Source organism: Globicephala melas, chromosome 1, assembly GCF_963455315.2.
Source record: "Globicephala melas chromosome 1, mGloMel1.2, whole genome shotgun sequence".
NCBI lineage: Eukaryota > Metazoa > Chordata > Mammalia > Artiodactyla > Delphinidae > Globicephala > Globicephala melas.
This window is the reverse complement of record NC_083314.1, coordinates 175,198,151-175,212,636: the sequence shown is the minus strand read 5'-3', so window position 1 is coordinate 175,212,636 and position 14,486 is coordinate 175,198,151. Positions and strand designations below refer to the sequence as shown.

Sequence of the window (14,486 nt, the reverse complement as noted above, 5' to 3'; positions counted from 1 at the left end):
TTAGTCATCTTGCTTTGCCTGGTTCTGAGTCGGTATTTGGTATATCTCAGGGTCCTCCTCTGTGTGCGTGCACATCTCTTAGCCAAGATGGATTGTAGTGAAGAGGCCTATGGGTACTTCACATCACTTACTATGAGGTGGCGCTCCCCTCCTCCCTTTTTGACCTCCAAGGAGCCTTTCTTTTTTCTTTTTTTTTTTTTGCGATACGTGGGCTTCTCACTGTTGTGGCCTCTCCCATTGCGGAGCACAGGCTCCGGACGCACAGGCTCAGCGGCCATGGCTCACGGGCCCAGCTGCTCTGCGGCATGTGGGATCTTCCCGGACCGGGGCACGAACCCGTGTCCCCTGCATCGGCAGGCGGACTCTCAAACACTGTGCCACCACGGAAGCCCCCAAGGAGCCTTTCTGCACATGTGTAGTCGAGGAGGTCTCCCTGATTCCAAGAATGAGGAATAGGTGGTCTTTTATCTCTTATCTGGTCAGGGCCCAACTCCTCCATCATCCTGTTTTTATGGAGTTTCTGCTATTATGGAGTTTCTGTCCACAGAGGAGAAACTGTTCAGCCTGGGGCCCATCTATCTCCTGCCTCAATTCATTTGTTTGTTCGTTCCTTCGTTTGTTCAAAAATCTGCCTGGAGCACCTATTATGTGCCAGGAGCTGGGGTGCTACAGTGTGTGAAGCCTGGCGCGGTTGCTGCCCTCACTGAATTTACTCTCAAATAGGCAAGCAACTGGACGATTGCAATACAGTAAGCTCTGCTCTGTAAAAGAGGGGCGAGAAGGGAACCAGGCCCTTCATGGCTTAGGCATTTAGTGTCAGAAACCATTTCTTGAACACCTGCTATGTACCAGACGTTATGATCCATCATCTTACATAATCCCCACAACAGTCCTATGAAAGTGTTGTGTGTGTGAGTGTGTTTTTTTTTAAATTACTTTTTACTGGAGTATAGTTGCTTTACAATGTTGTGTTAGTTTCTGCTGTGCAGCAAAGCGAATCAGTTATACATATATATATATCCACACTTTTTTTAGATTTCCTTTCCATTTAGATCACCACAGAGCATTGAGTAGAGTTCCCTGTGCTATACAGTAGGTTGTGTGACTGTGTTTTAAGGCTCCATTTCAGTCATCTCAGCTGCTTTTCCCAGACCCCTGCTTAGTTCATCTCAGACCTGGGACCTGGGACCTGAGACCCTTTTCTGCAGTGCTTGTACCTGGACAAATGGCTCCTGGAGCAACAAAATATAAAGAAACTATAAGGGACTAAAAATAACTGCATTCATGTGCAGTTTGGGCAAATGATGGACAACAAGATACAAAAAGACCAAAAACCTAACTGCCACTTCTGAAGAGCCGGGAGCAAAAGCAGGGTACCGCCCATGCCCTCCGCACACACCACCACCAAAGGGGAGGACAGATCCCCTAAGCCACCCCCCTGGCCTGACCCCTGGACACACCCCAACCCAGCTCACCCCTCCTCAGTGAGCCAGCAAGGGAACCTGTAACTTGTTCTCACTCCCCACTGTTGCAGCAGGAGCCCCAATAAAGCCTTGCCTGAATTTCTTGTCTGGCCTTTTATCAATTTCTATTAAGGAGGCCAAGAACACTGATCGGTAACAACTCTGGGGGCTTGATTACCTTGGGCAGGTGTGGCCTCTGTCTTCCAAGTCACATGGTCTCTTCAGTCACCTCCCGCAGTTCATGTAGTTAGCTAACTTTGCAGGTACCTGTGTTTCCCAGGATGATGTTTTTCCTTCTCTGCCCACTTGTTTTTCACATATGAAAGGCAGGTTTTTATTTTCCTTTTCTTTATTTATTTAATAAATTTATTTATTTATGTTTTATTTTTGGCTGCGTCGGGTCTTCGTTGCTGTGTGCGGACTTTCTCTAGTTGCGGCGAGCGGGGGCTACTCTTCGTTGCGGTGCGCGGGCTTCTTATTGCGGTGGCTTCTCTTGTTGCGGAGTATGAGCTCTAGGTGTGCGGGCTTCAGTAGTTGTGGCTCGCGGGCTCTAGAGCACAGGCTCAGTAGTTGTGGCATACGGCTTTAGTTGCTCCACGGCATGTGGGATCTTCCCGGACCAGCGCTCGAACCCGTGTCCCCTGCATTGGCAGGTGGAGTCTTAACCACCGCGCCACCAGGGAAGTCCAAGAAAGGCGCCTTTTTATTTTTTTATATATATATTTTAAATATTTATTTTGATTTATTTGGCTGCACTGGGTCTTAGTTGCAGCACATGGGATCTTCATTGCCGCATGCACGATCTTTGCCGCACGGGAGATCTTTAGTTGCGGCATGCAGGATCTAGTTCCCTGACCAGGGATCAAACCTGGGCCCCCTGCATTGGGAGCGTGAAGTCTTAGCCATTGGACCACCAGGGAAGTCCCTGAAAGGCACCTTTTTAAAACATTCAGGGAGTTCCCTGGTGGCCTAGTGGTTAGGATTCGGCACTTGCACTGCGAAGGCCAGGGTTCAGTCCCTGATCAGGGAACTGAGATCCTGCAAGCTGCGTGGCATGGCCAAAAGAAAAAAAAAATTGAGGTTATAGGTTATGTATAATATTATATAAGTTTCAGGTGTATGACACGATTCACAAAATTTAAAGGTTATGCTCCATTTATAGTTATTATAAAGTATTGGGTATATTCCCTGTATTGTACTGTACATCCTTGTAGCTTGTTTATTTTTCTTAGTAGTCTGTACTTCTTAATCCCCTACCCTTGTGAAAGGCACCTTTTTATATTCTTTGGCTTCCACACTCACATAATTTAGATGCTACTGGAGCAATTAAGGTGGCCAAATGAATTGGTGGATGAGGCTTAGTTTCTGGAGTCCTGGGCTAGATCTGCCATGTGGCCTCATTAGAGGAGGTGTGTAGTGAGGCCACAAGAAACAGCCAGGACCCCTGGGTCTAACCTTGAACCTTCCCCTGGAGACTGTGTGACCTTGGACTAGTCCCTCCCCATCTCCGGCCTATAGTTCCCTTGCCTGTATCATCAGGGTGTTGTGCCAGCTGATGTAAGATTCTGTGATTCACATGGCTGCCTTGGGGGGCTGCCTTGGGCGGCTGCCCTAGGGGTAACTGGTGACAGGGCTGTGGTCACCTTGACTTTTCACTGGGGCCGACCCCGCACTGGAATAGGGCTCCTCCAAGTCTGCCTCAAGGGGCTACTCAAATTGGATGAACTCATGGGAAGATTATCACCCTCCCTTGAAGTCCTCCTGGTTGCATTACCTTCTGAGATGAAGGAAGAGCGACCTCTCCTTCTGAGGGATGTGTTTCTAGAGAATTGGTCCTGTAGGCATTTGCAGGGTTCTTTCTTCTCAGAGGCAGATGCCACTCCTAGGTTAGTGACTACCCTTTTGCTTTGCCCAGTCACCTTGGAAAAAGCAGTCTGAGGCCAGCGGGAGTGAGACCTTGATTTATGGAGGTGCTCTTGGTGCCAATGGGCCCACGCGCCCTGCAGTCACATCATTCCTGGGCTTCATGGGGATTTGGGGAGCTCAAATTTATGGAGAAATAAATTCCTGGGCAGCTGTACCTCCGCCCTGAACTTTGGGATTCCAGAAAGGCACAGCTACAGGAGGACTTAGAGATTTTCATGGCCTGCTCCTGACATATCTTCCCAAGGTGTCTGTGATAAGACCCAAAGTTATTTGGTTTGTTTCCACTTGTCTAGCTAGTGAAGTACTGCTTTTCGCCGGTTAGCTAGAGGCTTTATGTTTATTCTGAACTCCATCACTCACAAAGGTGTTTACGTAAGCAATCTCCTTTAGTCCTCATAACAACTTTTTTGGGGGTTGGCATAACTAACTCCATTTTACAGACTTCAGCCTTTGGATAACGAGAAAGCTGAACAGTTATGGGTGGGGATCTTGCTTCAGGACCTCTTTCTTCTCCAAGGGCTGGAAATTAAAAATTAAAACCAAAAAGCATAGAATCAATTGTCATTTGTACACTCAACTATGTTTTGAGTGTCTTGTGATTTAGGGCAACCAGACTGGATTCCCTCCAGGCATAGGGCTAAGGAAAGTTGAATTTAGGGGGAAAATACCTGATGATTTTATAGCCTGGGAGAGTTTTGTCTCTGAGAAAAACTCACTCCACCCCAATAGATCCCTGTGCCGGGACTCAGGGGCCTTCTCATCCAAAATTCAGAATTTTATTTGCCTTCGACTAATGGGCCATCGTCTTCCATCTCTCTGGCTGACCCTCTCTCGTTTCCAGCCGTCTTCTGAGCATTCCCACCTGGGGTCCCAGTGGCCTCCAAGACTGGCCCCTCCTGTCTCGTCTCTCCCTGTGATAAAACCAGCTCTGCTCCCCTCCTTGTTCCTCACCTCCAAGCCTTTGCTCACTTCCATATTGGATCTGGGGTGCCATTTCCTCCTTTTCCATGTGGCCAGTTCCTCACCATTTAAGATTCAGCTCCAACTTTCTCCTCCCTAGGAAATCACTTCTTGTCCACCTCCATTGAAACATCCTCTGCATCTGCCATCCATGTACATAACACCTGGTTTAACAATTACCCATTTATATGTCTGTCTCCCCAGACTGTGGGCATTTTGAGGACATGGCCTATTCACTTTATTTTCCTTGTAGAACTTATTGCTATCTGCAATAAGTTTGTTTTTAATTCTTTACGAATATATTTATCGTCTGAACTTCTCACACCAGAGGTCAAGAACTATGTCTATCTTGTTCACTGTTGTGTCCCCAGAGCCTGGCACAGTGACCGGGCACCCAGAAGGTGGCCAGAAAACATTTAATGAATGAACAAGTGCGTCTTTGTCTCCAAAGTGCCTGGCTCGGGACCTAGCACATAGTAGGTATGTAGTCAGTATTGGTTGAAGGAAGGAGTAAATAAAAACAAAGGGTGAGCTGTCCCTGTTCCTTGTAGAAGGTGAAAAGAGAGATGGGGTTAAGGGTGGGTTGTTTGGGGAGAAGGGAGCCCAGTGGAGACCCAGGCAGCTTTAATCTCTGGGCCAGGACTAGTGCAAGGTGAGTGCACAGAATTTAAGATGGTCAAAAAACTCGGTTCATTAAGATAAGTAATATTTTAATGCACTATTAAAAAAATGCAAAAAAATTCATGACAAACAAAACATCAAAAAATTTTTTTTTTTTTTAGCTTAAGTGGAGTAGATACTCCCATTTATGAAGTTCTTTACATCCAGACAACAGTTCTTTGGAGAGACAGTTATTATCACATTCATTCATCAAATGGTCACTGCGTGCCTCTGTGTGGCAGGCACTTTTCTAGGCATCAAGCATTCAGTGGTGAGCAAAGCAGACCAGTTCCTGACTTCACAGGCCTCAATACCCTTCTTTTCACTTAAAAGGAGTGGAAACCCCTAAAAGCTCACAGTCTGCCTCAAATCCTCCACGTCGTAAACGGCAGAACCAGTTCCCCTAAATCAGGAATTCTTAACTCGAAATCCGTGTTGGGTGCTCTTGTAACATTAAAACATCAAAATTTTAAGTAAAGGAAGTATTCTCCAAGAAAAACCAGAGAACTGAGTCAGTCAGGGGAACTGGGAGCAATCACCCTGGTTCCTTTTTGTCCTGGTGAAGACCAGCGTCTACTCTTCCTTTACTTATTTTTAGTAACTTCTCCATCTTATCTTAGTCTTGCTAACCCCTGTTTGTTTCCCTGAAGTTAGCATTAGAGACCTTTTAGGATACGTCAAGAGGGTTGGGTGCCTTTGCAGGGACCAGAGTGAAGGAAGGAGTGAGCCTGGGTGGGCAGGAATGGTGGAGGAAACCTACGGTGGTGATCACAGCCCAGGCCTCCGCCTGGTCCAGCCCTCTGATCTATGGGGGGTGGGGGGAGGTGGGGAGGTGGAGGGAGGGGGAAAGCAGGACACCCTTACAGAGAGGCTGGGGGCTGAGTCACGGTAGGAGACAAAGTTAGACAGAAGGGACTCCTTCCTTCCCTTCAGCTGTAGAAAGAGTCCCTTCTGTGGATCAGTGTGAGTAGGTCCACCACTGTGAGATTTGCAAACATCTGGGCTCCTCCAAGTATATCCCAGCTCTCTGCCTGGGGTATTTTGCTTCCAGGGAGCAGTGTAATTCGGCACCGTGGGGCTCTAGGGAGAAGAGGAGGCGAAAACTGTCTCCCAGAATTGGAATAGACATAGTTGGTAAATCAAAATGCTTTCGGGCTGCCTGGCCCCGATTTCCTCCAGCCCCTGCCCCAGCCTGCCTGTGCTTGCTCTCAGAGAAGTCTTTCTCCCTCTGCTAGATCACTCCGTCGTCATCTTTACTATTGTTCAAGATGCCAGTGACAGTGATAATGGGGCTGCTGCTGCTACTGCCTCTGCTGGTAGTAGCTGCCACATTTGGAAGACTTACTGTGTACCAGGCCCTCTGCAGAGCAGTCTGGGTGCATTTTCTCTCTCTGATCATTACAGCAACTTCATGAGGTAGGGGGTTTTGTCCTTTACGGTTGGGGAAACTGAGGCTCAGAGAGGGTCAACCACTCACCCTAAGTCACACAGTGAGGAGGTGAGCATCTTCTGTTAGGGGGATGGCTGGGCTACGGACATGCCCCCAAGGCCCATGGGAACACAGTGGTTGCAGCCCCTCTGGTTTACCTGCAGAGGGCACCCCTGCCTCGCAGAACTGCCCAGGGCTCCCTATCAGCCCTTTCCAACCTGCCCTTAGAAAGGGCTTATCTAAACCCTCTCCCTTCCACCCTCACTATATAATTAGACTTCTCAAAATATTCTGTCTGAGTGGGATGGGGACAATCATATGCTACAGATTTCTCCAATTTCATGAGCAGTCTCTATGAACTCCCGGAGCAAAAAGGTCACAAGCCACCCCCATTCCAGATGGGGCTGCGTTTCACACAGCTGAAGTCAGCTCAGCTGCTGGGACTTAGCAAGTGGCCTGAGGCCTTCTGGGGACTGTCACGTTGGTGGACCCTATAGCACCACACACACACACACACAAATTAGAGCTCACCCACACTGCCAACCTCTGTCCCGCTCTCATCTGCCTGCCACATCACCAGCATACTCTCAAATTAGCAGTTCATTTGGTCTTCTGGATGTGTGTGGGTGTGTGCTTTTTAAACACAGTATGTGATAAAACTCCCTTTCCAGCTGAGTCTGAATTTTGAACACCCCTTTGTATCAGAGACAGAACCACGTAAATGAAATGCAAAAAGGGAATGGTGGTAAATTTCATTTGTAATGGCTAGATATCAGCTCAGTGAAAGCAAAAGAAGTCAGAGGGATGCAGAATATTAAAAGCAAGTTGACTTTCCAGAGAGGCAGGGAGATGGAATGGTTAAGTATGCAGTCCTTTGGGAGGTTCAGATCCTGTTATTTCAGTCATTTTTATTTATTTATTATGGAGATTTTTTTCTTTATTGAGAAACTTAAGACTTGGGTACATCAAACAAAACCAATTTCTGGGGGGAAAAAATCAAAACTCACAATAGAAAAAAAAAGTTAACACTGTCTGGGCCATATCAGAACCCAGAGAATATATTCTTTTAATTGAAAAATTCTAGGCACGTCAAAATTGACCTTTTGATACAAAATGACCTACTAAAGGCGCAATTTGTGGGTCTTGGTGTTGAGGTCCATAGGACGAGCTAGGAAGTCTTCAAACCTTGAGCTGAATTCCATGAGGGGTTATTTGGTTTGTGAATCGCTTTGTCCTTGTCTAAGAGGTAGCAGCAGCGACAGCGCCCACCTTCTGGGCACCTTCTTTCTTGGCATGATGAGCCTGTAGGACCGCCACAGCTTCATCCATGTGGGAGCGGAGAGACTCGGGGACTCCAGCACGTGCAGCAGCTCCGAGCTGTCAGCCTCCAGCAGCATCCCCGTCATCTTCCCGGCCAGGTTTGAGTGCATCATCTGGATGAGCAGGAACAAACGTTCACCCAGAATCTGCTTCTGCTCCTTGGGGGGGGGGTGCTGCGGCCAGCATGGAGGCGGTCAGCGGCTCCTGCCCCTGCACATGGACTGCAGGCTGGGGTGCCTGCAGGGGCTGGATGGCAGGGTGAGGGCTGCGGACACTGGAGGCGTATTTGTAAGGTGCAACAGCCCGAGCAGCAGCGGCAGCAACAGCAGCACGAGGCGCTAGGTTCTGCCCAGCTGTGGGAACACCTCCAGACTGGCAGCTGTCAGTCTGCCCTTGCTGGGCGGCACCAGCCCCACCAAAGTCCATAGCCAAGCGGTCTGGGCACTCAGATCCGACTCTCTGAGCGGTAGTAGGGAGGCCGCGAGAGGCCAGAGTATTACCAGTTGGAGCCAGATGGCGAAGAGCTGGACGAGGCCCAGACTGGCGTATAGCACTTGGCATTCCTTGGAAGCCTTGAGGTCTCCCACCTTGCTGCAGCGTGGATTAGGCCTCATCTGTGCTAACTGGTTAGGTAATACGGAGGTCTTCCCTGGGCCTGTGGAACTGCTGGCACAAAGTAGCCCCCAGCTGTTGGAAATGATTTAAGATGGCATTGGCAGGGACTGCTCTCATCCTGGCCACCCGCTGCGTATACTGGTTGGTCAGCTGAGCCTTTCTCTCTTCCTTTCTCTGGGCCAGGGCAACATACAGTGGCTTGAAGCCCACAATGCGTTCGTTCATCTCCGTGACTGCTTTGGTTGCCTCTTCAGGGGATGAGCAGCAGACAAAGGCAAACCCTTTGCTTCGCCCATCCTCCAGCATCACCTTAGCACTGCTGATTGATCCAAAAGGAGAGAATTTTTTCCTTAACTTCTCACCATCAATGGTGTCATCCAAGTTCTTAATTTAGAGATTCACCCCCTGATAGCAACTAATTCTCTCCTGTTTGAGCTGTTCAAATTTTCGCTTTAACTCGGCCTGCTGTTCCACTTTCTTCTGTGCACGGCCGACGAAAACGACTTTCCCACTGATTTCTTTTCCATTCATCTCTTCCACGGCCTTATTGGCATCCTCGTGTTTTTTGTAACTCACAAAGCCAAAGCCTTTGGATTTCCCACTAGGATCTCTCCTCACCTTGACACCCAGAGTCTTACCAAACTGGCTGAATAGCTCTTTCAGACTCTCATCATCCACCTCTTCCCCAAAGTTTTTGATATAAACATTGGTGAATTCCTTGGCTTTGGCTCCAAGCTCAGCTTCCCACTCTTTTCGATACTTGAATCTGCCCACAAACACTCTGCGGTCATTGAGGAGCATGCCGTTCATCCTCTCGATGACCTTGTCGGCAGCCTCCTGGGTCTCAAAGTGGACAAAGGCATAACTCTCAGAGCCGTTCTCATCACACACCACCTTGCAGGACAATGTTTCCAAAAGCAGAAAAAGTATCATACGGTGCCTTGTTATCTGTATGTCCAGGTTCTTGATGAAGGTATTTCCCACACCAAATTTTCTCACAGAGGGATCCCTCTGAGCCCACATGATACGGCTTGGCTTTGCCTTAATCACATCAAAGTTCACGGTATCCAAGGCCCGCTCCGCGAAAGCTGTCTGCTGGAAGTTGATGTAGGCATAATCCAGGGAGTGGCGGGTGAGCATATCGCGGCAGACCCAGACAGACAGCACAGGCCCCGCAGGACTGAACTTTTCGTTCAGCGTGGCCTCGGTGACGTCCGAGTACAGGTCACCCACGTACAGGGGGGCCCTGGGGTAGCTGCTGGCCGCAGCGTTCATCTCCCCACCACCCCGAGCCCCGCCAGGAGGACTTCTTAGAGAGACCACACAGGACAAAGGGGGCTCCCCTCCGAGCCAAGGCCCGTGCCGCGGCTCACAGGTGGCCGTGAAGCTCAGAGAAGCTGGAGTCGGCTCCGAGGGGAGGGCCTGAGAGGAGTTCGGGGACAGTCCGGATGAGAATGTCAAACCGCAGACAAAAGGCTCTCAAAAACAATACGGCGCTCCCTGGGAGTTTGTAAGTTTCAGCTGTCCTGGTCTGGAAGCTCCCAATTTCAAAAAATGAAAAAAATTAAAACGGGGACTGCCCTCCAAATTACAAAAATTCTTCCAGAGGCAACCCAGTGGTGCCCACGGCGGCCTCCGGGCTCCCGGCCGTTTAAGATTACAGCAGCCCGGAGAAGAGGGAAACCAAATACTTGTTGGTGCCCACTCGGCAAGCCCGGGGCGGCTGGAGCGCGCAGCCGCCTCCCACGCCGGGCGGGAGAAGGGCTGCGCGGACACATGGAGAGCGGAGGCCGGCGCGCCAGGGGCGGGCGGAGGCGCGTGAACACGGGCGCGCGAGCAGCTCACCATTGCACCAACGGACGGGGACCCACGGACGCCTAGGTACGGCGGCAGCGGGCAGGCCGGAAGCGTGCAAAAGTGACTGCCCCGCGGGTCCTACGAGGAGGATTCGCTCTTTTTTTTCTTTCTTTTAAGATTAAAATTTTTTTAATTTATTTAATTTATTTATTTTTGGCTGTGGTGGGTCTTCGTAGCTGCGCGCGGGCTTCTCTAGTTGCAGCGCGTGGGCTTCTCGTTGCGGTTGGCTTCTCTTGTGGAGCACGGGCTCTAGGCGCACGGGCTTCAGTAGTTGTGGCTCGCAGGCTCAGTAGTTGTGGCGCATGGGCTTAGTTGCTCCGTGGCATATGGGATCTCCCAGACCAGGGCTCGAACCTGTGTCCCTTTCATTGGCAGGCGGATTCTTAACCACTGCGCCACCAGGGAAGTCCCTGATGGATTTTAAAGCGTTTTGGTTTTTTTTTTTTTTAATCCTTTTCTCTTTTTTTTTTCAGGCTGCTAGGCCCGAAAGCGGTGGAGGCTGCAGCGACCCGGGGCGGAGAGAGGACAGCCATTTATTACGTGACCTTCAGCAAGTTACTTAACCTCTCTGTGCCTTAGTTTCCTATTGTGTAAAATGGGGGAAAAAAAATCATAGTCACCTCACAGGGAGGAGGAGAAAATGAATTAGTATCTGTAAGGAGCTATCAATTTTCAACTGGTGGTGGGAAGCCCAGCTGGGGGGAGAAAAAAGGTAAAAGAGAACTGTGAATTATTAGGAGAAAGAGATTATGCTAATCAGGATGGAAAGACTTCAGCATAAATAAGATGCCAAGGGTTTCAGGCGACTTTAAAACTTATTTAAAAGTACATATGTAATTAAATTCTCACTGTGTAAAAATTTCAAGCAACACAGATAAATTTTAAATCCCCTCAGTCACGCTTCTTTTCCCAGAGGTGATTACTATTGTCAGTTTCATGGGATTGCTCCCATACCTTTTTCTTTGCGTGTGTATACACATATATGTGTCTACGGAAATCCATGGCTTTGCTTGACGTTTTTTTTATATATCAAGTGCTCTGTCTTGGAGCTCTTTGCATGTCAGTACACATAGATCTATTTCATCTTACATGCTACAAAATATATAAATGGGATGTACCATGGTTTGATCATTCCTCAGGTAGTTTCTTTTTTTAAAATATTTTATGTTATGTGTATTTTTAAAAAATATTTTATTTATTTACTTATTTATTTAGTTGCGGCAGGCAGGCTCCTTAGTTGTGGCATGCGAACTCTTAGTTGCACATGCATGTGGGATCTAGTTCCCTGGCCAGGGATCAAATCTGGGCCCTCTGTATTGGGAGCACGGAGTCATAACCACTGTGCCACCAGGGAAATCCCTCCTCAGGTAGTTTCTTAATAGCAACAAAGGAATATATGTTACTGTCCTCTTTCTAAAATACAGGATTGGTCATGTGACTGCAGCAGCCCCAAACCTTCAGGGGGTTCCCGTTGCTCAAAACCTAGTATTTCCAGTATGACTTCAGTCTATATCTTTGCCATTCCCTATACTCACCATTTCTCAAGCTTGTCAAGCTTGTCATATACTTACACCCCTTTGTGTCCTTGCTCAGCTCGGCAGCCTTTCTTCCCTTCTCTGCCCAGTCATGCGTTCCTGCGTTCATTCAACAGTCTAGCCCAGATGAACACTAAGGGCACCCTTGGTCACTCTCCTGGCTGGAAATAATTGTGTGTGTGGGTGCACACGCGTGTATGTATGATTCCACAGCTTTTGTGCCTTATTCATTCCTCCATTCAGCAAATATTTATCAAGTGTCTATTCCATCTGTTTGCCTCTTTGTTCTCCTGTCTCCCTGACTCTCTCAGTTCCTTGAGGGATGAGATCATGTCTCAGACACAGGGTTTTCAGGGAGAAGAGACATCCTGGTTTGCTCAGCATGGTCCCAGTTTTCATCTGTTAAACTGGTAGAATTATTAGTAGTGCCCCCTTTCATTCTGGTTTAGATGAAAAATTATATGATCGCTCCAGTTTTACACACAATAGATGCTTACAGTAATATTAACAAAAAAGAATGAATGGGTGGATGAATGACTATAATTTACATTTCATGATTGTGAGATGCCATCTGACTCTGAGCGGAAGACTTGAAAGCATATTCTGTATTATGTAGAAGTTATTTCACTTTGGGCTCTATTGCCTTTGAAGGGTTTACAGGAATCCTATAATCTCCAGACACTTGCTTGCAGGTGGCAGGTGTTCTCGTTATAAGATTCGAAATAGTTCATCCAGTATGCTAAAAAATGACAAGTGCAAAGGCAGCATTTATGAAGAAAAGAATGATGACTCATTGAACTCGGGTTAGAAAGTTGTTCCTAAGATGAGGTAGTCAAGAGCAGGGGTTCAGCGGGCGAGCTCTGGAATCAGACCACTTGGGTACAACAAATCCAGGTTCTGCTGCTTCCTGCTGTGTAAACTGGAGCAAGTCACTTCCTCTCTGAGCCTCAGTTTCCTCATCTATAAAGTGGGGATAATTCTCACAGCTTTGTTGTGAGAATTAGATGAGATGATGAATGTAAACTATTAGGCTGAACTATATGAAATCATCTCTATTTGACCCTTGTGACCTTTAAAAATGGCATTTCATATAGTTCAACCTGGCAGGTGCCTGACAGGTAGTCAGTGTTTGAGAAATGGTGGCTATTATTACCTCATCTGATTGGGCTATTTCTGCTTCCATTGCCTAGCTGAAGAGGCGTTTCATTGTTTTATTCAAAACATATTTGCTGAGCACTGACTATGTGCCAGGAACTGCCATCGGGAGGAAAACAAAGCAGTCCTCTTAAAGGTGTCTTTTAACACTTCAGTGGCAGAGAAGCTTATGAGTAGGGCCCTAGAATGCCAGTCAGAGACTGTCCTTAAAGGGTCATCATGGGGTTTACCCGTGACTGTGATAAAGTGGGCCTTAGCTTGCAGACCGTGAGGGGCTGAGGCAAAAGCAAACTGAACTGGGTAGTTTGCTTAGAGACTAGCTAGAGACCAGGCCTTTGCTTTCTCAGAAATCAGGGCTGAACCAGAGCCCAGCTGGCTGGGGGGTGAGGCATAGGTAAAAAACCAGATTGCCACATCAGTCAGGCTTGAGGCAAGGCTGCAGAACTGAGCTCTCTGCCTGGACATGTCTTTTTCTGGTTGTCCGGCTAGAGGAAAGATTCCACATGCTGCCATTTGGTGTCACCGCACTGTATTGAGTTACCAATAACATTGCCGTCAGTCCCCTGGAGCTGATGCCACTTGGGCAAGGATCCCGGATAAGTCCCACTGGGCAGGCAGAGCTCATCCCTGGCTGCTCTTTTGTTTAATGGGGAGGGATCCCACTCCCACAGGCTTTTGGCTATGTCAGGGTCTGGATCAGATCCTATCTGGAATGAAGGGGCTGAGATAATGGGGACCCGAACTCCCCTCACCTGGGAACCAAAGACATCTTACATTAAGATGCAGAATCAAACTATATCCCAGGGAATGATGAGGGAAAAGAGGCTAGAGGTGAGTGAATTATGTTTTCCCTTTCCATGGGGCTGGTGGGGATTCACTTCCTAAAGTGGACAGAGGGGACTTGGCCAAAGGCACTCCCCTTGCCAAGAGGGAGGCCAGTCCTGGTGACGTGGCAGCAGCCACGGTTCAGGCAAGAGGACCTTCTGAAGGGACAAGGCTCTGTACACCAGGGCCAGGGAGGGCCGATGTCTATCTTCTGTCTCTCTCTCTGGTATTATAACAATCAACTTTTAGGAATTCCCTGGCAGTCCAGTGGATAGGACTCTGCAATTTCACTGCTGCGAGCGCAGGTTCGATCGCTGGTCGGGGAACTAAGATTCCGCAAGCTATGTGGTACAGCCAAAATCAAAAACAAAAAAACCCACAGTCAGCTTTTGTTAGCGTTGCAGTTGGCCTAGCTGGATTCTGGGGATTTAAGGAACGTGCCTATTTCTATAACTGGGACTCAGCCTGGTAGACAGGATTCTACAACTGCGCCTTCCATATGATCCGCTTGTGGCTATCGAACACTTAAAATGTGGCTAGTCTTAAGAGAGATGTGATATAAGTATAAAACATATATCAGCTTTCAAAGACTTACTACCAAAGAAGAGAACGTGAAATATTTCATTAATATTTAAAATTTTTGGTTACCTGACAAAATGATAATTTGGATATACTGCAATAAAGAAGACATTATTAAATTAACGTCACCTGTTTTTCACTTTTTAAAATGTGGCTACCAGG

General features: G+C 47.9%; 1 pseudogene; it reads right to left on the bottom strand.

The window, feature by feature from the left end:
• Positions 1–6,944: 6,944 nt before the first annotated feature.
• Positions 6,945–9,993, bottom strand: LOC115858089 (polyadenylate-binding protein 4 pseudogene; annotated as a pseudogene).
• Between the last annotated feature and the right edge of the window lie 4,493 nt (positions 9,994–14,486).